At 40.6% G+C, this 25,219-nt stretch overlaps 1 long non-coding RNA gene and 1 other non-coding gene across 2 annotated transcripts; both read right to left on the reverse strand.

Moving 5' to 3' along the window:
* Window positions 1-20,341: 20,341 nt before the first annotated feature.
* Window positions 20,342-24,261, reverse strand: LOC133830548 (uncharacterized). Its single transcript, XR_009892104.1, has 2 exons — window positions 23,986-24,261; window positions 20,342-23,505 (listed from the first exon to the last, which is right to left on the reverse strand). It is a non-coding gene; the product is annotated as an uncharacterized LOC133830548 (long non-coding RNA).
* Window positions 24,262-24,343: 82 nt separating this feature from the next.
* Window positions 24,344-24,446, reverse strand: LOC133833341 (U6 spliceosomal RNA). The gene has a single exon (XR_009892723.1). It is a non-coding gene; the product is annotated as a U6 spliceosomal RNA (small nuclear RNA).
* Window positions 24,447-25,219: the final 773 nt, after the last annotated feature.

Genomic DNA, 25,219 nt, shown 5'->3' on the forward strand with positions numbered 1-25,219 from the left:
GCCCTTCGCCATTTGGGGCATAGATCTAATAGGCGCCCTGCCCACCGGAAAGGGAGGGGTCCGTTACGCCGTGGTAGCCATTGACTACTTCACAAAGTGGGCCGAAGCAGAGCCGTTGGCGACAATAACATCGAAAAAGGTGCTAGACTTCGTGGTTAAAAGCATCGTTTGTCGCTTCGGCCTACCCAAAAAGATCGTTTCCGACAATGGCACTCAATTTGACAGCGACCTGTTCACCGAATTTTGCGAAAAGAACGGAATTGTGAAAAGTTTCTCATCCGTGGCCTATCCCCAGGCGAACGGCCAGGTCGAAGCTGTCAATAAAACTCTGAAGGCAAGCCTCAAGAAGAGGCTAGATGAGGCAAAGGGGATCTTGCCAGAACAGCTCCCCCAAGTTCTGTGGGCCTATAGGACCTCACATCGGACTCCCACGGGTCACACTCCTTTCTCCCTAACCTTTGGAAGTGAAGCGGTCCTCCCCGTGGAGGTAAAGGTCCTATCGCACAGGGTCCGGTCCTACGAACAGAACAAGAACCACGAGCTCCTATGCCACTCCTTAGACTTGATGGATGAGAGGCGAGAGGATTCACAACTCCAGCTCGCCCATTATCAACAGAAAATCACTCGCTACTTTAACGCTAAGGTCAAAAGACGTGCCTTTAGCGTCGGCGATTTGGTCTTGAGGAGAGTTTTCCTGGCCGGGAAAGATCCCAAAGATGGGGTTCTGGGACCAAGCTGGGAAGGACCATACCAGGTCATCGAAGTCATCAAAGAAGGGACGGGCTAAAATAAGATAATCATTAAAAGGCGAGCTAAATGGAGGATTACTTACGAGGGCGGTTGAAATAATGATGATCGCAGTTTCGGAGCCCAGTAGACATAAAAAACTGGTCTTTGAAGTCGTTTGGATGGCTCGGCAGCTCGATCACTGCTGCTGTGTTAGGGAAGCGGGTTAAGTAATAGAACCCGTCGCCTCGCCCCCGCTGGTCCGGGCTGGCTTTGAGGCAGAAGAAATACAAGATATCAGCAGGAGTGGGGACCTCCCACTCATGCTTTTGGAACAAATACCTCAGTCCCGCCAGCAGACGGTAGGAATTGGGGGGGAGCTGAAATGGGGCCAACCCCACGTAGTTCAGAAAATCAGCAAAATACTGATCCAGGGGGAGGAAGGCCCCTGCCTTGAAGTGTTCCCCGCTCCAGGCCGCGAACGACTCGTCGAGCGGCGTGCAGCTCCTCTCCCCATCCGCGGCAGGTCGGGCGATCACGGAGGTCTTCCCCAGAGGAATGTTGTGGTTAAGGAAGATTTTGGTGATCTTTGCCTGGCTGGTTATCTTCGAGACGATTCTCTCCGCCTCGAAAAACGCGTCAGGAGCCACCTCGGCCTGCTTCTCCACCGCCGGTCCAAAGTGAGGAATTGGCGAGCTGGTCACCACCGCCTTTCCTTTATCCTTCTGGGAGGCCAAACTTCCCACATTCTTCTGTGGCAGATTTCTCTTTGGAGCCATCTGGTCGCCTATCGAGCAAAAGAAAACACTTTAGAAAAGGCGACCCAAGCAGGAGAGTGAGGCAAGCATTAAGTACACGAGCTGGGGTAAGCCCAGCCCGTGGGGAGTGGTGCCACGCGTTCCAAGGAACACGCGCCTATGCCCTCAACAGATCCCAGATTACTCGGAATTCGTGTGTCAGATGGCTCAGAGTAAAAAAAAAAAAAAAAAAAATTTTGCCTTGGGGGGAAAGTTTCAACAGGCAAGGCGTGGCAAAACTGCTTTTAAGGCGTATTCCCTAAGCTACCCGGTTTTTGCACCCAAAGTTCCTACGGATCCTACCAGAAATTGTTCCTAAGAAAGAATCATGGAACCCATGTTCTAAGGCGATGTCCCATGGCAAATGTGCCCTAATCAAAGAAGGGCCATCACCCTCCATATCCGCGCGACCCAAAAAACCTCTGCATGTGGCTACAGTAAATTTTTTTACCTAGGCTACAGTGGCATGCTTTCAAAAATAAATGGGGACAGAAGACTTACAGTATAGGGTTGGATGGTGAGCGAGGTTGCTGCGCGGGTAGGGGCTTCGTTGGCACAGTAGTCTCCAAGGCCTTGAAGGAACTCGCACGCTTAAGCTTCGTGAACGGAGAAGATGAGAGCAATGGAAATGAGGGTTTTGCTCTTCGGAAGGTCAGAGAGAAAAGAAGGAAATTTGAGAGGTTCTGAATGGTAAGGTGGTCCGTGCGTGGGATGACCACCCCCTTTTTATACAAGGGGGGATCACGTGTAAAAGGCTCCTGGGAGACCCTCCACTCGAAATGTGAAACGACGGCTGGACAGTAGGCTAGGCCATTTAATGCGGTTCTCGTAGAATGTACCGTCGCCACCCGCGGCGTTCCACGTATCAGACGCATGCGAAAAGCATGGAATGCGAAGGGTTGTGGGAGAAGTCTAAAAGCTCCAACTGTGGTCTCCCATGTCTGACGTCATGGACCACGAGCAGGAGCTTGGGGGGCAGATGTACGCCCTGGATTTCCCACGGGCTGTTTAGCAGGACGATCCTCGGACTAAACATGATTTAGCCCGAGGCTCCCACAGGCCAGAGGCTTTATCTTCAGGACGGGCCCTTTCTAGCTCGAGGGGATGGAGTTTCCTGCTCCTTCTTGTTGTTCCAGGAGCTGGGAACAACATCCGACGACCACTGAAGGATCAGCTCGGGTTATGGATTGCTCCGGTAGCGAGCTTCTTAGGAAGCTCTGACCCTATGGGAGGTCAACACGCAAGATAAACGTGCATAATCCTGCCATCACGTGTCCGATATCCCCCTGACTTCTCGGACACGCCGCAGGAACGTGCGTATTCAGACACCCACGGATGGGTTGGGCCGTGCGGCCCATTATCTCCTTCCATACTGATTAGACCACACTTGTGTGTCAGGTTTAGGAAGTAATCATGAATATCACAGACTTGATATGACAAATGGCAAGGTCACGGGATGACCTCCCTACCAATTTCCAGGTGCCTTCTCCTATAAATATGGAGACCCTGGGAATTGATAGGGGTTGGAAAAAATAGTCTTGTAAGAACTATATATTTTGTAAACCAATTACCCAGAAAAGATCAATAATATTGACTAGTGGAGTAGAAGGATTTTAACCTTCGAACCACTTAAAAAACGTGTTTAGGGTCACCTAGTTCTTCTCACAAAGATTTCATATCTGCGGCGGTTCTACTTTTAAGTACTAATCTCTTTCTCTTCTTCTCTTAATTACCTGTTGCCGAAGAACCGCGTCAACACATGTCTATTTTCACTTTGTATGGAAGTTAGGGAGCCTGAGTAGTGGATCCAACATATTGAAATGAGCTCTTCTCCATGTAAGCTCGAATTGTTAAGGCACATTTACCTATGTTGGACTTAATTGTATTAGGTTAATTTTTTTTAGTTGGACCTAGTAATTAATTAGAAACAAATTAGTTCTATTTTTTGAATAAATTTTCTATGGTAATTTTAGAATTAATGGGAAAATTATAAACTATGGTTTATTGATTATTTTAATAATTTGGCAAAACTATGTTGGTTTATTGATTATTTTAATAATTTGAAAACCTTAAGTTGATATTTTTAAAAAAAGAATAAAATACTAAAAGATTTAATAATGAGTTTTAAAAATTTTGATTCAATCTACACCGTTGATTTAACAAGGTTAGAGTTAAGTGGGGCCTCATGGCGCTTTCATTTTGTCTCCCTACAAAAAGTGTTCACCAGACTTCTTAACATGGTTAAATTTCTTAAGAAATATGGTTATAGATTTACCTTCTATAGACTCATCCCTACGGTGACTATAGGAATTAAGTCTATAATAATCGAAACCATGGGTTAAACTCATAAAGTAAGAAATATTTGTGACTCTCGCCTACTGGGACATATGAGTTTTCATTACTTTGATTGGATGGAGGGGTAGTTAATAAAAGTCTATGAATTTTTTTTAATTGAAATGTTTCTCTATTTAACTAAGTGAATATTTATGACTCTCGTCTACCAAGACGCATGGGTTCATGGCTAGTTAAAGTACCTAAGAAATACAAGATAAGTGTTTTAGTATTTTGCTTATGTTAAAACATTTTGTAAGTTATGCTATTTCTAAAAATTTAATGAATAAATATTTGTCAAGAAATGTGTTGATTTCTACTTGGCTGATAATTGTAGCTCTAGGCTTCCCACCATATACTCTCTCTAATCTCAAAAAGGTTACTTTATGGTGAGAACCTATTGAAATGTTTGTCTAACATCAACATGGTGTTGATCATGGACAACATTAAGTTCATGATAATCAAAGATATCACTATTTTTCCTATGCAAGATCACCAAATCCTTCAATGAGGATTGTTGGTTGTGGTTCGAGCAGAGGAAAGAAGACTAATACTACTAAACATGCTCAAGGAGAAGCCACCTTATGCTTCCTCTTCAAAGAGAAAATGAGGAAGAAATTCAACAAAAAGAACAAGAAGTTCACTGGCAAGAACCAAATGCTACAAACCATCTTGGAGTGTTTCCAACTGCAAGGAGACTGAGAATTGTTACAAGATTTCCCGGTACTCAAGGCATATGGAACCCAAGATAATGATATTTATCTTGGATGCATGTGATTTTAAAGGATGATTCTTCAATTTTAGATCGTTGAATCAAGATCTACTAACACATGCATGTATTTCTTTTTTACAACTTTTTAGTATTGGGAAAGCCGTGAAGAATGAAAAAATAAAGCTTGGAATCCTACAAGGGTTGTTCGTATCAGACAATGCAAAAGGATAAGTTTGAATGCATTTTGGAAATAAATATATTGTTTTAAGACAATGTTTATTTTATTTCTATTTCCAGTGGAAATTTGCATTTCAGTTTTCCTTATTACATCAACAACAATTTGTAGTTACTTTTACAAGTAATACAATCCTATTTATTTCAATGGATGTGCATTGTGGGGTGGATGTATGAAAAAATGGCTATACCTATTGCAACTAAATGAACCCTATGTTCTAAATAATGAGTTGTTTAAGATAGCTAAACCTAGGACTGTTAAATGACAAAAGGTCAATAACGTTAAAAATGATGTACCTTTGGCATCTTCGTATAGGTCATATTTGCTATGATAGGATTCAAAGACTAACAAAGGTTTGGCCTTTGAAGGAACTCACCTAGGGTGATCTACCTGTTTGTGAATCTAGTCTCCAGGGAAAAATGACAAAGCGTCCATTCTCTATTATATGAGAAAGGACCAAAGAACCACTAGGGCTAGTATATTCAGATGTCTGGGGACAAATGAATGATCAAATGAGGGGTGATTATTAGTATTTCGTCACCTTCATTGATGATTTCTCTAAAGACTCGTGTAAGTACCTAAAGCATAGGAATTCTGAGAATTTGTTAAGAAGTTCGAAGAATTCAATGCTACGACTTTAAAACCAAATTAGGCAAAACGTTAAAGATCTTGAGATCTGATAGGGGTAGAGGATATTTGGATAATCAGAACCAAGATCATTTAATTGAACTTGGAAAAATTTTCTAAAGCAACTACCCTAGGGACTCTGCAACAGAATGGTGTTTCTGAGCAATGTGAATAGAGCGTTTATGAAAATATGTGTTCTAAGATAAGCTATTCAACTCTACCAACTTTTTACCTAGATATTTTTTGGAGACATACTACCTAGACAGCATGTGACATTTTTTAAATGTTGTGCCATCTCAAAGTTGTCTCCAAGACACCACTAGAATTATGGAATGGTCATGAACCCAGTTTACGTCAATATGAAATTTGGGGGTATCCTACTTGTGTCCTGAGGAAAAAGGAAGGAAAGGTAGAATTGCGAAATGAGGTTTACTTGTTTGTTGGCTATCCTAAAGGTACTCGGGGTGGTCTGTTTTATAGTCTAGTTGACAAGAAAGTGTTTGTTTCCACAAACGCTACTTTTGTGGATAAAGACTACATAATGAATTTCAAGCCTCATAGCAAAATAATATTAGATAGAAAAACAATAAACTATTGTTCCATCCTCACCAACGCAGGTCGATGAAAACAAGGTAGATTTAGAAACCACTAATCCAAGTCAGAAGGTTACGGTGCCTTGTCATAGTGGGGGGGTTTCTTATAACCCAGTACCTATGACAGGGATAGTGAAACCCACAAACTGGTTAGAGACATAAGTAACAATGATCTATTGGCCTTTAAGCAAGCAATGGGTAAGTCTGTAAGGGATCTTTGACATGAAGCCAAGTACAAGGAAATCGATTCTAAAAACTCTAAATTTATTTGAGATCTTGTAGATGCGCCATTGGACTTTAGGCCTATGTGGTGCAAGTTGATCTATAAGAAGCAGAGGGGAGCTGATGGAATCAAGACATTTAAGGCTCGATTCGTGGCAAAGATAGAAAGTTGGCTTAGAGAAAACTTTTTCTCTGGTAGCCATGTTAAAATTCATATAGTATACTCTTATCCATAGCCACAACTCTTGATTAAAAGATAAGGCAAATGGACATCAAAGACGCATTTTTTAATGGCTATCTTGATGAGACCATTTACATGGATCAATCAAAATAATTTAAAGTAGTTCGACAAGAAATTCGGCAAGTTGAGTAGGTCAATCTATGGACTTAAACAAGTTTCCTGCTCCAGGAATTAAGTTTAAATAGAAACATTAAGACCTGTTGATAGAAATAACTGAATTTTGGCTCTAACTCAAGTGACCTACTTAGGAGAGGTGCTTGGTCGTTCCTCTGTAACGAATTCCCAGAAAGGATGTTTAGTGTCTTGACATTGAATTTATTTTTCTAAGTAGCAGTCTCCACAGACTACTCAAGAGAAATAAAAGATGTAACAAATTCCTTATGCATTTGCAATTAGAAGTCTAATACATGCTATGTTGTGTGTTGTGACTAGATATCTGCTATGCAGCGGGAGGAGTGAGCAAGTGCCAATAAAACATTGGAAATGAACAATACATGGAGGTCAGTATCTTTGATGGGCTAGAGACTATATGTTAGTCTTTTCAAGTGGATCTTTGAACCTATTAGGCTACATAGATTCAGATTTTAGATTTTGATGACAGGAAGTCTACTTCACAAGAAGGTGTTTACTCTTGGGGGTGGAGCTATGATTTGGAGAAGCGATAGGTCGTTTGCCATCTCAGTAGCTATGATTTGGAGAAGCGTTAGGCTATCTGCCATTTCAGAATCCATCTTGGAGGCTGAGTACATAGTTGTGTCTATGCCAGCTAAGGAAATAATCTAGTTGGGGAAGTTCTATGCGAATCTCGGTGTTATTCTAGAAATGGATAAACCACTCGTTTTGTCTAGTGACAGTAATGAGGCAATAACAAATTCAAAAGAACCTCGAATCCACAAAAGAGCAAAGCAAATAGAGAGATAGTACCGTATTATCAAGGATGCGTGGTGAAGGTGTCATGTGAAGGTGATAAAGATAGCATTGGAATAAAAAATTTCATATCCCTTTACAAATATATATGCAGAGAGCATAATTGTTGTAGATGCTCAAAACTCCATGCTTGTGAAATGTCCAAAGCACACGCCAAGGTCCCCCAAATGCTTAGACACCTACTTCTGCCACGAAACCCATGGGACATCATCTTCTCGCAAGGAGGCACATGAGGCTATTCTCGGCATGCCCAGCACCCGTGCACCTCAACGGAACTTCTAAGCGTGTTGAGCGCTCATGCACCCAGCGAGGCCTCGCCTCACAAAGAGGCCCTCGCGCATCACCTGGGATCTGCGCGCGCTGGCCTCGCGACGCCACCTGGGATCCACGCACACGTGGCCTCGCTCCAAAGGGCCTCGCACGCATGATGGCCTCGCCCCAAAGGGTCTCGCCCACGCCCCAGGGCCTCGCGTACGTGATGGCCTCGCCCCAGAGGGTCTCGCCCAAGGGCCTTGCATGCGTTATGGCCTCGCCCCAAAGGGCCTCGCGTGCATGATGGCTTCGCCCCAAAGGACCTTGCCCAAGGGCCTCGCGTGCATGATGGCCTCGCCCCAAAGGGTCTCGCCCAAGGGCCTCGCAGGCGTGATGGCCTCGCCCCAAAGGGCCTCGCGTGCATAATGGCCTCGCCCCAAAGGGTCTCGTCAAAGGGCCTCACGTGCATGATGGCCTCGCCCCAAAGGGCCTCGCCCAGGGGCCAATGTACGTAGGTGCTTCCATAGCCTCGTGCCTCGCAGCCATGTTGCTTCGAAGGTGTATATGACACCCTACGCCTCGCGGGTGCACACGGTGCCAAGACCTCCCCACGCCCTCGCGAAACCTCACTAGCCTTATAACATGCTATACCCACCTCGTTGAAAAGGCCCTACGTCACTTGGTGAGGTTGGGGCCACCAACGAAGTGCACTCTCTCTAGTTAGCCAATTGGGACCGCTTACAAGAAGGCCAACGAGATATGTCGTTCAAGGTGGCCCACAAGAGACAAAAAATGCGGACAAGGTACCTCTAAATAGGTACACGAATGCCTACAAGGATCAAGGGACAGACCTGACATCTCTACCCAACAAGTAGTGGCGGTTAGGGGTAGTACGAGGAATGGCAGCACCACCTCCACATCTCTGACATGCACCAGAGCCGACCACCACTCTCCCAACACCACTACACCCGATACCACTCTCTTGAGAATGTACTTGTGTACCATCTGGTCCCCTGGACCACACTGTATCATGGGTCATTAGAGCCTACTATAAAATGAACCCCACTTCCACATGGAAGGGGGTTGGAAAAAATACGGTAGCACTACACCATAAGAAATACAAATTGAGTTCACCGTTTTTCTTCTGCAAGTGTTCTTTAAGTTTCCAATTAGATCTTTAAAGTTTTTCTTTTGATAATCTCTATGTTTCTATTTTTCTAACTTAACTTAGTTGACGAGTTCTCACCGTCAACAGTTTGGCGCCGTCTGTGGGAAGGATAGATTGCAAGTCACTGTTCTTCCGTCGATTCCGATAAGAAAAAATGTCGCGACGTTCGAAACGGTTAAGAGAGCCGCATGAGGTGGAAGTCCACCTTGACGGAGGTCAGCTAAAAGCCTCCATAAAGGATCCTCCTCCACCTGCCAAGGAGGCCCCAAGGGAGCCTGAGGTGCCCAGAGACGAAAGGGAGGCCTCATCCCCGGCAGTCCTACCTGAGGAGGATCGCCCAAGGTCGGCAGCTGACCCAGCAAGGGACGCCGATGAGTTCCTGCCTCCAAGGCCGCCGCAGGTGCCAAACCCCGGTCGGCAGGACCCAGGCCCATCAAAGCGTCGGGCTGACAAGCACCCTCGGGTCCACTCTGTGAGCTCGAGTTCTAAGTCTCAATTCTACGAAGATGAGATACGAGAACTTCACCGTAAGAATCAGAGGCTAGAAACCACTTTGGAGAACATGCAAGAGGTGCTAAATGGCCTGTTGCAAGGGGGATCACACGTGACACTCCCTAAGCGGAAAGAGAGAGGCCAGGAGGGGGGGTAGAAACCACCGTCCCAGTAGATGATGGACGGACCCGACTCTCCACTAGTAACACCCCCCGGATGAAGCAGCATGAACGCCCCAGACCACCGAAGCAGCCCCAGGGGCCAGGGCCGAAGACCAATGCTGCCCCTCGTAACGATGTTGAGGTCACCTTAGATCTACGGGAAGAACTCAACAAAAAGAGGGCGGGTAAAAGGACCACACCCCCTGTGGCGCCCCAGGGAGGCAAAGGAAGGGGGGATCCTAACCCATCCACGCTAAGAGATTCCTTGAGCAAGAGGAGGCAAGACCTAGACACGGAAATGAGAAGCCTGCGGAGAAAAATCGTCATTGCCTCTGGAGGTCAAGCCTTTGAGGATGAGTTCGACCATGAGTCGCCCTTCATCAAGGAGATCCAAGCCATCCGGCTCCCAGCCAACTTTAAGGAGCCCCATATGACCCCCTACGAAGGAAGCACAGATCCAAAATACCACCTGGACGAATTTAACGATCTGATGAAACTGAGGGGAATTAGTAGAGGAGCCAGATGCCACTGCTTCGCTGTCACATTGAAAGGACTTGCATACAAATGGTTCAAAAGACTTAGACCGGGGTCCATCAGATCCTGGCAACAGTTTTCTAATGAATTCCTCCAGCAGCACCATGCCGTACGAGACTACACGATGCCAGGCACCAGCCTTGCCAATGTGAAGCAAGGAGAAAATGAGAGTCTAAAGAGCTACATTCACAGGTTCAATATGGAGGCAGCTAAAGTAGGGAGCTTGACCCACAGAGAGCTAAAAATGGCCATCACAGCTGGAGTGCGACTAGGAAGCAAGTTATGGGATAACATGCTCAAGAGGGAGGTCACAGACTTGGATGATTTCTACGAGCGAGCAAAAAAATATATTCGCGCGGAGGATGGTCACGAGAGCCTCAAAGCTGGAAAAGGCCAGTCACCCCAAAAACCTTCGATCTGAGAAAACCAAAGCGGTGCAAAGAAGAAGGGGGTCTATGAGGGAACGAGAGATGATCGACCCCGGAAGCATCAACGCTCTGATGAGCGCATACAAGGCCCCTACACCTTTTATACTGACCTCACCCATGCGAGAGAGCATATTTTCATTACGAACAAAAACCAGGTCCCTTTCAAAAGGCCTCCGCCAATGAAAAAAGATCGGTCTAAAAGAGACCCCGGCAAGTATTGCCGGTATCACAAAGATATCGGCCACACCACCGTGGAATGCAACCATTAGAAGGTGGAAATCGAGGAGCTCATCCACAGGGGACATTTGGGCAGATATGTACGCAAGGAGAACCAGAGGCCAGAGGAAGGAGCGCCCCCGCCGCGGGCACGAGAGGTGGCCTCAGAAGTACAGGGAGAGGTCAGGACCATCTTTGGAGGACCAGGATTCGGAGGTGATTCAAGGAAGGGACGAGACAAATATGCAAAGGAGGCCAGAAAAAGTCCACCACCGTGCGTCTTAAGTTTGGAGCAACGCCCCCCAAAGAATTTCAAGGGCGAGAATGACTCGATAACCTTCACTGAAGAAGACGCGTAGGGGGTACATTTCCCTCATAATGACCCCCTGGTGCTAACTGTCCAACTTGCGAACATGAGAGTACATCGGGTCCTAGTGGATAATGGAAGCTCTGTAGACATCCTACATCGCCCCGCTTTGGAGAAGATGGGACTGAGAGCCCGACACCTGAAACCCTGCAATACCTCCCTTTACGGGTTCACAGGGGACTCGATATAGCCCCTAGATGCAATTGAATTATCCCTCACCATGGGGGAACAACCCAGGCAAACCACCATAATGGCGAACTTTGTTGTGGTGGATTGCGCCTCAGCCTTCAATGCGGTATTAGGGAGACCCTCTCTGAGAGAATTGAAGGCGATAACTTCTATGTATCACCTAGCTATGAAATTCCCAACCCCTGGGGGAGTAGCATGCATGAAAGGGGAGCAGAACGAAGCGAGGGAATGTTATAACATGTCCCTCCGCATGGCCACAAAACCATCGGTGCCGATGGCAATGGTTGTGTATGAAGGCGCGATCCACACAAGTTGGACCCACGAGTTACAGAACACCTCAAGAAATGCTACCAGTGAGGCTTCTACACCCGGTGCAAAGAGGACCTATGTTTAGTTTATTCCTTGTTATGTTAGCTTAGTGAGTAAGAATCAAAGAGGCTACCTTGGTAACCTCCCAATTAGATGTAACCCTTTTTTTATATATGTCGTTGTAAACCGCATGCTATGAATGAAACTGTTCGCAACTTCATGTGCTATTTTTCTCCTTTGTGTAAGCATCAATCAAAGTGCCTGCCGAAATAAACTTCACCAGACACTTGGGGGGGAATAGTGGCCCGTGAAGGCAAAGCATATAGCAAACAGGAGGATCCTAAAAAGGACCCTCTATCAGGAAGATCCTAAAAAGGACCCTCTAACAGGAGGTTCCTAAAAAGGACCCTCTGACAGGAGAATCCTAAAAAGGACCCTCTATCAGGAGGATCATAAAAAGGACCCTCTAACAGGAGGATCCTAAAAAGGTCTCATCGTATCAGGAAGATCCTAAAAAGGACCCTCTATCAGGAGGATACTAAAAAGGACCCCTTGCATCAGGGCCTTAAACGGATTCTTTAAAAAAAAAAAAAAGGAATGCAATGCATGGTGAACCCTAACAAACAGGGAGGAGACCTTGCAAGGCATCTCCTGAGGTTCACAAGGACTAGCTACCCTTGCGAACGTCAAGGAGGCCAAAAGATCTTAAAAACAACAACAACAAGAAGCTCCCAAATAAAGGCAGATACTCTCTCAAAGGGAGAAGCCCCTTAAGGAGCACCCGCCGATAAGCCTAGAACGGCCACCAAGCCGTCTAGCCAAAAAGGGTCCTGAAAGAGACCCTTTCAAAAATAGTACTATAAATAATGATGAGAATGACGCTTCTCGCAAAAAATAATAAGTGCGCGCAAAAATATATAAAAGGATAGCTAGAACCCAAGGGGTCAAAATATCCTTATAAAAATAATCAAGAGACACCAAAGAAGGACCCATTAAACCCTTTCACATGGGCTCCAAAGGACCTCTAGCCTGATAAATAAAAGAGGGGAACCTACCAAACCCCGTCATACGGGCTCAAAAAGACCTCAAACATAGAGGAATAAGAGATGAATAACCGCATATGTATATATCAAAAAAGAGTCTTGGTAACATGGCAAGATTTTTTTTTTACAAAAAAAAAAATTATTATTACAAGCACAACAAGGCTCAAATGAGCATGCACCCACAGCGGGCTAATTGACAGAAATCATGAAATGACGACCTCAAAGACTCCTGCCCCGGGCGTTCCACCCAGCTGCCCGGGCAAAGGCATGCTCGCCAAAGGAGGAGAAATCGAAGTTTGGATCCTGCCTCCATACACCATAGAGGGCGCGCTCTATAGACCTATACTCAGTGGCTGCCCTATCTGACTCTAAAGAGGTAACCCTCTCCTGCGACGCAACTACATCAGCTTTGGCAACCTTAAGTTCGGCCTCTAGGGAAGCGACCCTCTCCTGCAACACAGCCGTGATAGCCTTGGCACCCTGGAGTTCACCCTCTAGGCTGGTAACCCTTTCCTGCAGCATCATGGCCTTGACAACCGCCTTCTTCTTCCTTTTTGACGAGGAAGAAAATTTTTCCCGAGCCTTTTTTAGCTTAGACTTGGTTTCATCAAGCTCTCTCTCGAGCTCCTGGACCCGAGCCGTAAGACGGTCCCTCTCGGTACTAGACGTGGAAAGATTGTGAGCCGAGTCGGCAAACCGTTGAGCCACAGTATAGGCCTGCACAAGAAAGATAACAAAAACAATGATAAGTAACAAAAAAAAAAAAATAAGGCCGACACAAGATGCATGAACTTACCCAAGCAGTAGTGTGCGTCAGAGTCTCCCCAAGGTCCGACAGGGTGAAACTCCCAAGACAATTCCAATCAGCCTCGGGGAGGTCTAAGGCGATTTGGACATACTGCCGCCCGTAAGAGGTCGCCATGCGACTCACCTAGGGCACCCCTTCCAAGTCTAGGGCACCTGGCTAAGTAAGGACAGACGACCCACTCGCCGAAACAGGAGGGGGCACAGGAAAATTGGAAAAATGAGCCCCCAGTAGATCAGGAGGGGTTGCGGGAAGATTGGGAAAGTAAGCCCCCGATGGACCGGGGACGAGGGGAGCCTGAGTAAAAGCGTCAAAGTCCGCGAGGTCGGGGCAAACAAAATGCCCCAGTATGGCATGTTGACCTTGGGATTGGGAAGCCATGTTTAGGTCGAAAGGGACAAAGGGAGGACATCCCCCGGGAGACGAGGATAGTTGCTAAGGTCGCCCGTGTCCAAGAGAGACTTCCTCTGGCACATCCTCAGCATCACCTTCACCCGGGCAAGGCTCAGCCAATGCAGCCTTCATCCTCTTTGACCCAAGAATCGTCCACAGAAACCTGGGATCTGAAACCGGGGATAGCCTGTGAAGGTTAAGATTTTCTACAGTGAATAGGTACGCAGCCTTTTTCACGGCGGGGTTAGCGTTGATAAGATCATTCACGGCATCCGCTTCTGACCCAACAACTTCGAGTATGGAAAACTGCTCTGCATGATCCACACCATTGTCGAAACAAACATAAGTTATAAAACAATAAGTTTCAACAAAAAGAAAAAAGAGAAGAAAATGTGGCTCGAGGTACTTACTGGGAGTGGAACGGAAGTGCTCGCGAACAGAAAGAGGGCCTTTCACGAAGAAAAAGTCCTGCTTCCAGGACCTCGGGTTGGACACTGCGCCCTCTATCAAAGGGACTTCATTATTGGCTTTTTGCAGGTAATAAAAGCCCTTGGATTTGGGAGAGGGCATGAGGTTGTACAGGAAGTGCACCTCTAACGTCGTAGGAGCACGTTTGACAAGTTCCGCAAACGCGATAAAGAGGCAGCTCAAGGTCAGCCAACTGTTGGGTGCCAGGTGAAGTGGAGCAAGGTCAAAGTAGTTAAGGACCGCAACGAAGAACGGGTGTAATGGGATGGTACCACCCGCTTTCAGGATATGCTCACTAAGGGCCACGAAGCCGGGACTAGAGCAGTCAGCCCAGCACTTGTCCGAGGGGGTGTATAAGGTGTACTCTAGAGGAACACGGTAGTGCTTTACAATTTCCGTCAGTTTATTTTCTGAAACGTGGGGCACCAGGGTGGATGCCAATAAAGGGGCATCGTCCTGTTCATTAATGGACACCTGACGTCGTCCTCCCTTCGGCATATCTACAAAACCAAAAGAAAAAGGTGAGGAAGAGACAGAACACTTGACCCTCCATTTTCTCTTCCTAGCAAGAGTCTTCCACCGGGGCACCGGCTGCGGAAGCGCTAAGCTAGGGAAGATCGAAAATAAGGGCTGAAGAGAAGCAGAAGCGGCCCCATGACAGTCATCAGGCAAGGATGGGCTAGGAGGCTCAGGCGGAAGATGTCCCTCCATAAACTCCAACTCCCCCTACAAATCTAAAAGGGTCACCCTAAAGGTAGTAGAAATCATTTAGTTTGAAAATCGTGTTGCTTGCTTGTTTTATTACATGATTATAAAATCCCAAACATATGGATAGTTATAATTATAGTGACTAGGTCACAGTGGATTATCATTGTAATTATATGTTCAAAAGAACGAGTCCTAAGATTAGATCAGTGCATTGGATTTCCACTTATTAGGCAATCTACGATATGATCTACTTACACATTCGGACTGCGATGTCTTGTCCAATGCATTGACCAAGTAGATAAGATCGGATGCATTTAGTTACATCGGACTAGGACCGATATTGATTATTCATTGATAAATAAGTATCGTTGTTATCGAATCTAATCAATGTCACAATGTTGACTATAGGTTAAGTCAATCTTAATTCTAAGTGATAATATTCTACTAATTATATTATTGAAATCTTTTAACTTATTCGTTACCAGCTTACCCTATGGTCCCATACTAACATCTTAGAGATTTAGTAGTGTTATTGAGTTGGAGTATTATTCATAGATATGAAATCTATAACTTCTATATGAGAAGTAAAAAGATGATTTCCTTAATTGCTTTGTTTAAAAGGTTAAATGATTGAGATCTCATTTCTGTGATTAAGTTCACGCAGATATCGTTAGTAAGTCATCGATAAAGGATTGACTAACTATAATGGCTATAACAATAGATAACGTATTTATGGTTTGGAAAATATGTTCTATGAATTCTAGAGTTCAATTCCATGTCTATAGTGGAGTCATGCAAAATTAATAGTGTAGTGAAATTATTCGTAAATAAATTTTAGATAACTTATTGGAGCTTGATTTCATGGATCCATGGTCCCCACATCACCTTTGAGTAAATCATCTAGAATGTCTCAATTAATTGATTTAAGATTTAATTATCAATTAGGATTTTTAAAGTTGACTAGGTCAATATTGGAAAATTTACAGAGGTGTGAGATTTAGAGAATAAAAGAGAATCTTTGGATAAATTTATTAATATTGATAAATTGGTGTCAATATAAATAAATAATATTAAATCAAGTTTCAAATTATAATTAGTTGATTTGAATGATGATTTAGTTAATTAATTAAAAATAAATAAATAAATGATTTTGAATTTAGGCCTAATTGAGATTTAAATTCAAAACAAAAATATTGGGCCCAAGTCCATTTGTACGAGCCCAAGGATTTTATTTTTTGTTTGTTATTTTTAATTATTTTAAATGTAAATTTAAATTTGGGTTTATACTTTTTTGGACCCTGTATTTTGTTTCATTACCTATTTAGACTCTGTATTTTGACAAATTACTTTTTAGACCCTATGTTTTGTAAAATGGTTAAAATAGAACCCTAAACTCAATTTTGATGAAGAAAAAATTGAATATAACAATACAGTTTTTAAGCAGAATGATTTTATTTTTGTTCTGAATTATTAGTTTGGTAAATTATTTGTGATTTTAGTTGAGAAAACATTGACCAAAATCGGTTTTAAGATTCTATTTTAAACATTTTACAAAACATAGGGTCCAAAAAGTAATTTGTCAAAACACAGGGTTCAAACAGGTAATGGGACAAAACACAGGGTCCAAAAAGGTATAAACCCTTTAAATTTAAGTTTAAATAATTCCAATTAGGTTACCTATTTAAGGAATATGATATCCACGGTTTTCATAAGTCAGTCTTAGTTGATTCATTGGGAAAGTGAAAAACTAGACAATCTAATCCTTTCTTATCAACTATCTCTTCTTCTATTCTTGATCTCTATCTCATGTGTTGAGAATCAGCCCACACTAGTTCTAGTTTGATCAAAGGCTTGGCGAGGAAGATCGTGTTGCAGATCTAATTCAATCTCTTGATAATACTTTGCTACATAAAGGAGTCAAGGGTTAGAGACGAAGGAAGGAGTTGTTCCAGTTCCGCTGCGTAATGTGAGCTTTTACTTTCCTCTGTATTTGTATCAATTTCATAGGAGCATGTTCTAGGAATTTACATGTTTGTTTGATAATATGTAAACTACATGAAAATGAATAAAGATCCTGTTATATGCAATTTCCCACAGATGCATACTCTGGCTAAAATCAAATAAGTATGCACCCACCAGACGAGGAACACATCAGCTTTCGAATAGATACCAGGCTATACTGCTACAAGGTAATGCCTTTCAGTTTGAAAAACACTAGTGCGACTTACCACCGACTTGTAATCACATGTTCAATGATCATATCAGTAATAACATGGAAGTATACGTCAATGATATGTTGTATAAGTAAAAAAAATCTAGTGGGCATGTCAAGGATTTGCAAAGTGTTTCAACATTTTGAAAAAATATCAGATAAAGCTTAACCCTCTCAAGTGTTCTTTTGGAGTCAGATCAGGGAAGTTTTTGGGGTTCATAGTGAATTCACAAGAAATAGAAGCTAACCCAAAAAAAAAAGTCATGCATTGATTGATATGAAATCGCCCACCAAGATTAAAGATGTACAAAGTCTATCAGGAAGAATTATCGCCCTAAGGAGATTTATCTCAAAATCTACAGACAAGTGTGTCCCATTTTTTAATCTGCTCAGGGGAAACAAGACGTTTGAATTGACAGGAGAGTGCGAGAAGACTTTTCAAGCACAGAAGAAGCATATGGCTCAACCTCTTGTTCTATCCAAACCAGTCGAAGGAGAAACTTTGTACATCTACATAGCAATAACAGAATATGTTGCTAGTGTTGTTTTGATCAGAGAAGAGAATATCATCCAAAAAGTAGTATATTATATAAGTAAGAGGCTAGTAGGAGTAGAATCACGGTATCCAGCTACTGAGAAGTAAGCTTATTGCTTGGTACTGGCATCACAAAAGTTGCGACCCTATTTTCAAGCTCACCCCATAATAGTTTTCACCGACCAGTCATTACGGCAAGTCTTGAAAAAACCAGAAGTCACTGGTCACTATTAAAATGGGTTGTGAAGTTAGGACAATTCGAACTTTCTTACTTACCATGAACAACAATAAAGGGTCAAGCATTGGTAGATTTTTTAGCTGAATTCGCTGATCTCCCAACATTCGAGCAGACACCAGGAACACGAGTGCAAGCAGAAATTCCCACCTAAAAGTTGTTTGTTGATGGGTCTTCCAACGAGCACAATTTTGGGACAAGATTGATTCTTATAACACCAGAAGGGCATCAATTTCACTATGCACTTAGATTTGGCTTTATTGCCACCAACAATGAAGTTGAATATAAAATGTTGCTCGTAGGATTAAGACTAGCCAAGGATGTAAACATAAAATCACTAGAGGTATACATTGATTAATAGTTGGTCATTAATCAGATCCTAGGAGAATATCAGGCCAAAGGGTTGAAAATGGTCGTGTATCTAAAGAAAGAAAAAGATTGTTGACACAATTAGAAAAGTATACATTGCAACAAGTACTCCATGACCATAATTTCAACATTGACACATTGGCCAAGTTGGCAAGTTCCAAAGATGCTGATATGCTAAGCATAGTACTAGTCGAACATTTATCAGCCCCAAGCATGCAAGTAAATGACTCGACCCTGGTTATACATGCAGCTAATACTTGGATGACTCCCATTATGCAATACCTTGACAAGGGAATATTGCAAACAAAACAGAATGAATCGAAGAAACTACAAAGACAGTCTGCCCGATTTATTCTAGTGGGTGGAATTTTGTATCGACAAGGATAATATATGCCCTTGCTACGATGTATTCCCAAAGAAAATGCTAAGGAACTATTATGAGAAGTACACGATGGGTTTTACGGAGACCACGCTGGGGGCAGAGTTTATCAAAGAAGATTCTACGGCAATGGTACTTTTTGCCTACAATTAATGAGGATGCAACGAAATTTGTGAAGAAATGCGACAAGTGCCAACGATTTTCCAAGATACCTTGAGCAAGCCAAATGATTGGAAACAGATGCAAAGCCCTTGGCCATTTGCAGTTTTGGGATTAAACCTGATCGAATCTTTGCCAACAGAAAAAGGGGGTGTGCAATAACCAGTAGTAGCTATCGACTAATTCACCAAATCGGTAGAAGCTAAATCGCTTGCAATAATCACGACCAAGAAAGTTCAAGATTTTTTCGTCAAAAACATAGTGTGCCGATATGGACTGCCAACGAAAATAGTATCAAACAATGGGACGCAACTCAATAGCGACCTATTCAGCAATTTTTGCGAATGTCATGGCATAACTAAAAGCTTCTCTTCAGAAGTCCATCTGAAAGAAAATGGACAAGTTGAAGCCGTGAATAAAACGATAAAGGGCACCTTGAAGAAAAGACTCGAATAGGAGAGAGGAGCTTGGCCAGAAGAATTGCCCGAAGTCCTTTGGTCGTACAGAACAACAAACCGAACAACAACAAGTCATACACCATTTTCCTTAACATATTGGTATGAGGCCATGCTACCAGTTGAGTTAGATCCACCCCCACATCGAAGGCTAACGTACGACCAGAATACTAATCACCAGTTGCTGATTGAATCATTAGACACTATAGAAGAACGAAGAGAGAAGACTCGACTACGAATAACAGATCATCAACAAAAGGTCGCTCGATATTTTAACTATTAAGTATCTGAGAGAAAGTTTTCTTTAGGAGACTTGGTACTTAGAAGAGTTTTCCTCAATACTCGCAACCAAGCTACTGGATTCCTTGGGCCGAACATGGAAGGTCCATATCAAATCGAAGAAATTCTTCAACCAAGAATGTATAAACATGCTCGCTTAAACGGAGATCTTATTCGTCGCTATTGGAATGGAGAACACCTGTGCAAGTATTATCAATAATCATTTTTTAAAGATAGGCTTGTATTAATTAGCATTTATTTTTACGAGTTTTTGAACAAGGACTGGTCGCTTATAAGTATAAGATTGTTTGTTCACTTGTATCGACACGAATTTGTCCATTTTTTAACAAGAAATAAAGGGAACTGCGTGCAACCAATTATTCTTGGCAATTATTATATTTTTACTAGTATTTTCTCATTGCATGTGTTGTTTTTCTATATTTTCATAATTATTTATAAGAACGCAAGCAATAATGTTTGAACATGTATTGGTCTATGGCAAGTGATCGAGCACCTTAAGCTTCTCAATCACTTGGGGGCATATAAGATACTAAGGCAAGTAAAGCATATGAAAATATGTAAACACACGAGAAAAATAAGAGAAATCATGCAACAACACTCGGAATATTTTTGAAATTTTTTAGATGTTGCACAAAAATATAAAGTGTTGTGTTATGTTCGGTCATGCAAGCAGATGCTATAGTAACAATTATAATATAAAAAAAGAGATGTCTTTACACCACGAGCAGTACTACTCGGATGTAATTAAAAAACTAGCATAAAAGTAAAACTGCCTTGTGTAGTAAATTGTCTCAACATCACAAACAGGTTGTTCGGGTGTTATAATTACAAAACAAAAGAAATAAATAAATTCACTAAGCAGGAGGGTCTTGATGGGGCTGCTGGTCGACATTTGCTCCAGTCTCCTCCTGTCCATCAATCCCCGTAGCCAAAGAAATTTCAGGAGATGCAACGGCATTTTTCTCCTCCTCCAATCGAGCAGCGCATTGAGCAAGCTCAGACTCCCTTATCTGCTCAGGAAGATAATCAAAGTTTGCACCTTGATTGTTCTTCCAAAAGATGTAAAAGTATGTGAAGGTTGCACCTTGAAACCTCTCCAAGTTGCTTGCATTAATCTCCTCGAGTTGTTTCACCTTGTCCTCTTGCTGATTGGCCTCTTTTTGACTCGCGACCAGGTCATCTTGAAGCTTGACCGCCTCATCCAGGTTAGCCTTGGACGCAGCCTTGTATTTTTATTTTAAAGCACTAGCCTTCTCACTACTACAAAATTGGGCTTTCCCGACAGTTTTTAACTGTCACCATTGAGAAACGACGATAGTTGGCTAACTGTCGTATTTGCCTATACTGGCGTAGAGGTAAGTACGCCGACAGTTTTCAACTATCGTAATTGCTCTCTCGCCGACAGTTTTTAACTGTCGTAATTGCTCTCTATGCCAACAATTATTAACTGTCATAATTGCTCTCTACCCCCACAATTTTTAACTGTCATAATTGTTTCTATGCCAACAGTTTTTAGCTGACATAATTGCTCTCTACGTTGACAGTTATTAGCGAAATATCATACCGCAAATAAAAAAATATCAATAAATCAAAATTATATAAAACTAGCATAAATGAATATCCAATCCAAGACGATGGCAAAAAAAATTCATAAGTTTCTTAACAATAGTTGCCTTTATCAACAATCCATTCACATATAAACACCTCTCTCTCTCTCTCTCTCTCGTAAAAACACAAATAAGAGCTAACAAAATTCAATTACATGCAACAATTATTCATAGTATCCAAAATTACAACTACCCCTTTTGTTGTTGATGGCACAATCCTGTGATTAATAGATACCACCTTTATCTAGAAAACCAATAATAGAACAAAGTATCAACTTCAAAATCAAACTCTCCAATTTAGAATTTTTGTAAAACAATTTATTTAGGTGTGAAGTCTAGTTCTTAAAAAAAATTCTAATTGGTTTCTATTTATAGAAAAATTCAAATGACAAAATTCAAATGAATCTCAAGTGTTTTACTGCAAGCATATTGAATTGGTTACAAGGATTAAATTGACCAATTGATTCTAAAAAAAATGAAGAAAAAGATAACAAAGAACACATGCTTTAACTGGTGAAATAGATTTCATACAATTGAGTTCAATCAATTTAGTTCTACAATTTCCAATACACATAAAAAATATACTCTAAAGTAAACAAGTAAAAGCAATGGGTGATTTTTTCTTTATAATAACACATTAAAACTAAAACAGAAAGCAAAACTAATATTAGAGTAATAACAAGATTCATACTTATAATTATATATGTTCCTGTTTGTTTTCATTCTAAAACATAAAATATCTACATCAACACAATTTCATAATAGATATAATAAACTTATGTGGCTTCCATATTCTAATGACTAAGCCAAATCCTAAATAAACCATTCACCAGCAGAAAATAATATAAGTTTGATCAATAACAATTTAATTTATATGCATATAGTGCAAAAATATACTTACCAAGCTTCTAAGTAATAATCAGTGATATATGATCAAGATTTCAAGCCTTTTCACGTGAGTTTGTCAATTTGTGTCTACATACTAAAGCATCTAAGTCTGTCTTCACCTACTATTACTAATATATATATAAATATAAATGTATCACCTGATCCCTTGCTAGTACTAGTAGTACTGTAGTGAAAGCCAAAGTCATCTCGAGATGAAGTGTTGTTGTTGTTGTTACTACTAGACTTGCAACTTAGTTGGCTCTGACCAAGTGTGGAGACAATAAGCCACATGATCAATATGACAAAAGCTTACGAGTTGATCTAGCTACTGATCTGAGCAGCCATTCCCATACATTTCTTCACTAGCATACAACTTGTTATGTCGTATGATTATCAAAAAAGGGCCACAATTGTTGACCACACATATATACTTACATAAATTCACATATAATTGTTTAAGAGTTTAATTTGTTAAATTAAAGTAAAAGAGGAAAAAGAAACATAATGAGGCATTTCAATGACTATCATTGTCAATTTTTCAGTTGGATCAACTCAAATAATTAAACCACAAGAACACACATGAATAAATACAAAGTAAGAATGCTAATAGTTGCCTTTGGTTGTCTTTATTTGTTATACTAACAACATAATATGAAGTGGAGAAAGAGAATGGTTCAAACATGATTCTAGTTTCAAACTTGAAGAGAAACTAAGTTTCACAACCTAATCTTTATATTAAGTGAAGTTTACCATCTAATATATATACATATTTTCTTTACCAAATACCAGAGTAACCACTATACATTAATATATTAGCTACAACCAGCAACAAAAGATACAAATGAAACCAACAATAAAAGCATTTCCCTAGTGAGATTAAATCATGCCTAATGATAGCATACTAGCCGTAACCCAATAAGCCAATGAAGATCAAATAAATAAAAAAGATACGATGATGTCAAAAACAAAGAACCAGATATTCAGCCATTCCTATTCAAACTAAACTATAGGTCACAATTTTATTGAAATCTATCAATTCAAGAGCCCTTATTCCCAAATTAGATGTGATTATACCCATATTTCAGTAATATATACATACAAATATATACTTCTCAAACTCATGAAGTAAAAATATATTCAGTAATATATATAAATCAAAAAATTTCTTTAAAACAAAATCACAAATGCTTATGCATACCCAAACATTTTAGAGCTAGTACCATACCTTAGTAGTAGAAATTTACAACCCTAAGAAACTAATTTGATTGTCAAGCTATATTTGCATAGAACCAATAACCAAGATGAATGAAGAAAAGTATCAGTAATCTCCCCCCTTCTTCCTCGAAATTAAAACAGCTTGAACTTTCTTCTCACCATAGCCGATGACTAGCCCCAAACAAAGCCAAATACTTGTCTTTCACCCTAACCAAAGTCATTGGCTATACCAATTCAGAATTTGATTTTTAAAATAAAAACAACACTAAATTCTTTGGTATTTATTTTCTTGTACAAAAGTTATTGTTTATTTTTAAAAATAATATTAATAAAAGTTTCGTAAAAATATGTGTTGAAAATCTCTCAAATTAATTAGCAAGGAAGACCAAAGGGACCAAACTCCTTTCCAGTCTGATCCGTTTAGCCCAAAAGCAAGACCAATGGGTTCTTAAAACTTGCATTTCCCAATCCAATTTCTTTCCAATGAATTAGCTAACAGATATAACAATCCAAAATTAATAAACAGAGAATCTGAAATCCAAACCTAATAAACACAAATTCATAAAAAAAAAGAAAAAATTATAATAATAAAAGCCAATCTGAAAAAGGGTCTCATTTGAAATCGTTCATTAGAGGAATTTCTTTTTATGAAACGATATTAATAGTCATAAGTTAAGGAAATACTACCTCTTTTTCAAGGGAGAGTTGGGCGCACAGATGGAGAAGGCAAGACGACGTACAGACGTAGCATTTACCGAAGGTTTGTGGCTTTGTTCAACGACTTCGATATCCCTGCTGGTTGTGGCTTTGCTCCTGCCATTTCACTGAAGACCAAAATATTGGAAACTTCACTCAAGTTCAGGGTATTGAGAGAGGCAGAACGGAAGAGAAGATTGTAGATAAAATAGGGCTTCAGTTTTTTAGTTTGAGTTAGTTGGCTTTGCGATTTTTTCATGGGCACGGTGCAAATTCACTTTAATTTGTAAAAGTAATATGTTTTTAATTTTCTATTTAATATTACATATTATTTTTTTTTTAAATAAAAAAATATTTGGACCATTTCTCGATTTGTGCGTGTCATCCTTGCGCAGGGGCCATGCTAATCTTCTCTGTATCGTTTCAATTTTATGGGATGTCCCCGAAGGGACTCACATATTACTAAATATACTCTTTAACAAATTACAATTTTATTCTAAATATTTTAATATTATAATATATGTATATTAGTTTTGTTTAATTAGTTTTTATTTTAAAGTTATTTTGATTTTGTTGTTGAATGATATATCATACCATAAAATATATATACTGAGTTGAAAAATAATATACCATCAAAATTATTACTCAAAAATGTATATACTATGCTAACAAAATTATATACTACCATTAAAATGTATATACCATGATACAAAATTATATACTACCACTATGTATAATAAAATAGAAATTAAATATCACAAAAAAAAATTATATACCATACCACAAAAAACATATACACTAATTGGAAAATAATATACCAACAACCTATAAAAAACTTAAAAAATCAATATAACTTTAAAATAAAAACTAATTAAACAAAACTAATATACATATACCACTATATTAAAGTCATGCAGTCCTAAATAAATAAATTATAAAAAATAGTAATTTAGGTAATCAACAATGTAAAATGGTCATTTATCTACAATTTTAAAAATGAGGACATTAGCTTCTTGATTGCTTTATTTTGGATCATTTCCTATAATTTCTCTTTTTTTATTGAGCAGGCTTTTAGTTTTAATTGGGCTAGCTGGAGCGCTTTTTTTAAGTTTCTATTAAAAAACATTCTCTAAAAATATATTATATGAAACATATTCTATAAAAAGAATTTCTCTAAATAATCTATCAATAATTAGAATTAAATATTATTAAATAGTTGAATAAA

The sequence above is a fragment of the Humulus lupulus genome, chromosome 4 (genome assembly GCF_963169125.1).
Source record: "Humulus lupulus chromosome 4, drHumLupu1.1, whole genome shotgun sequence".
NCBI lineage: Eukaryota > Viridiplantae > Streptophyta > Magnoliopsida > Rosales > Cannabaceae > Humulus > Humulus lupulus.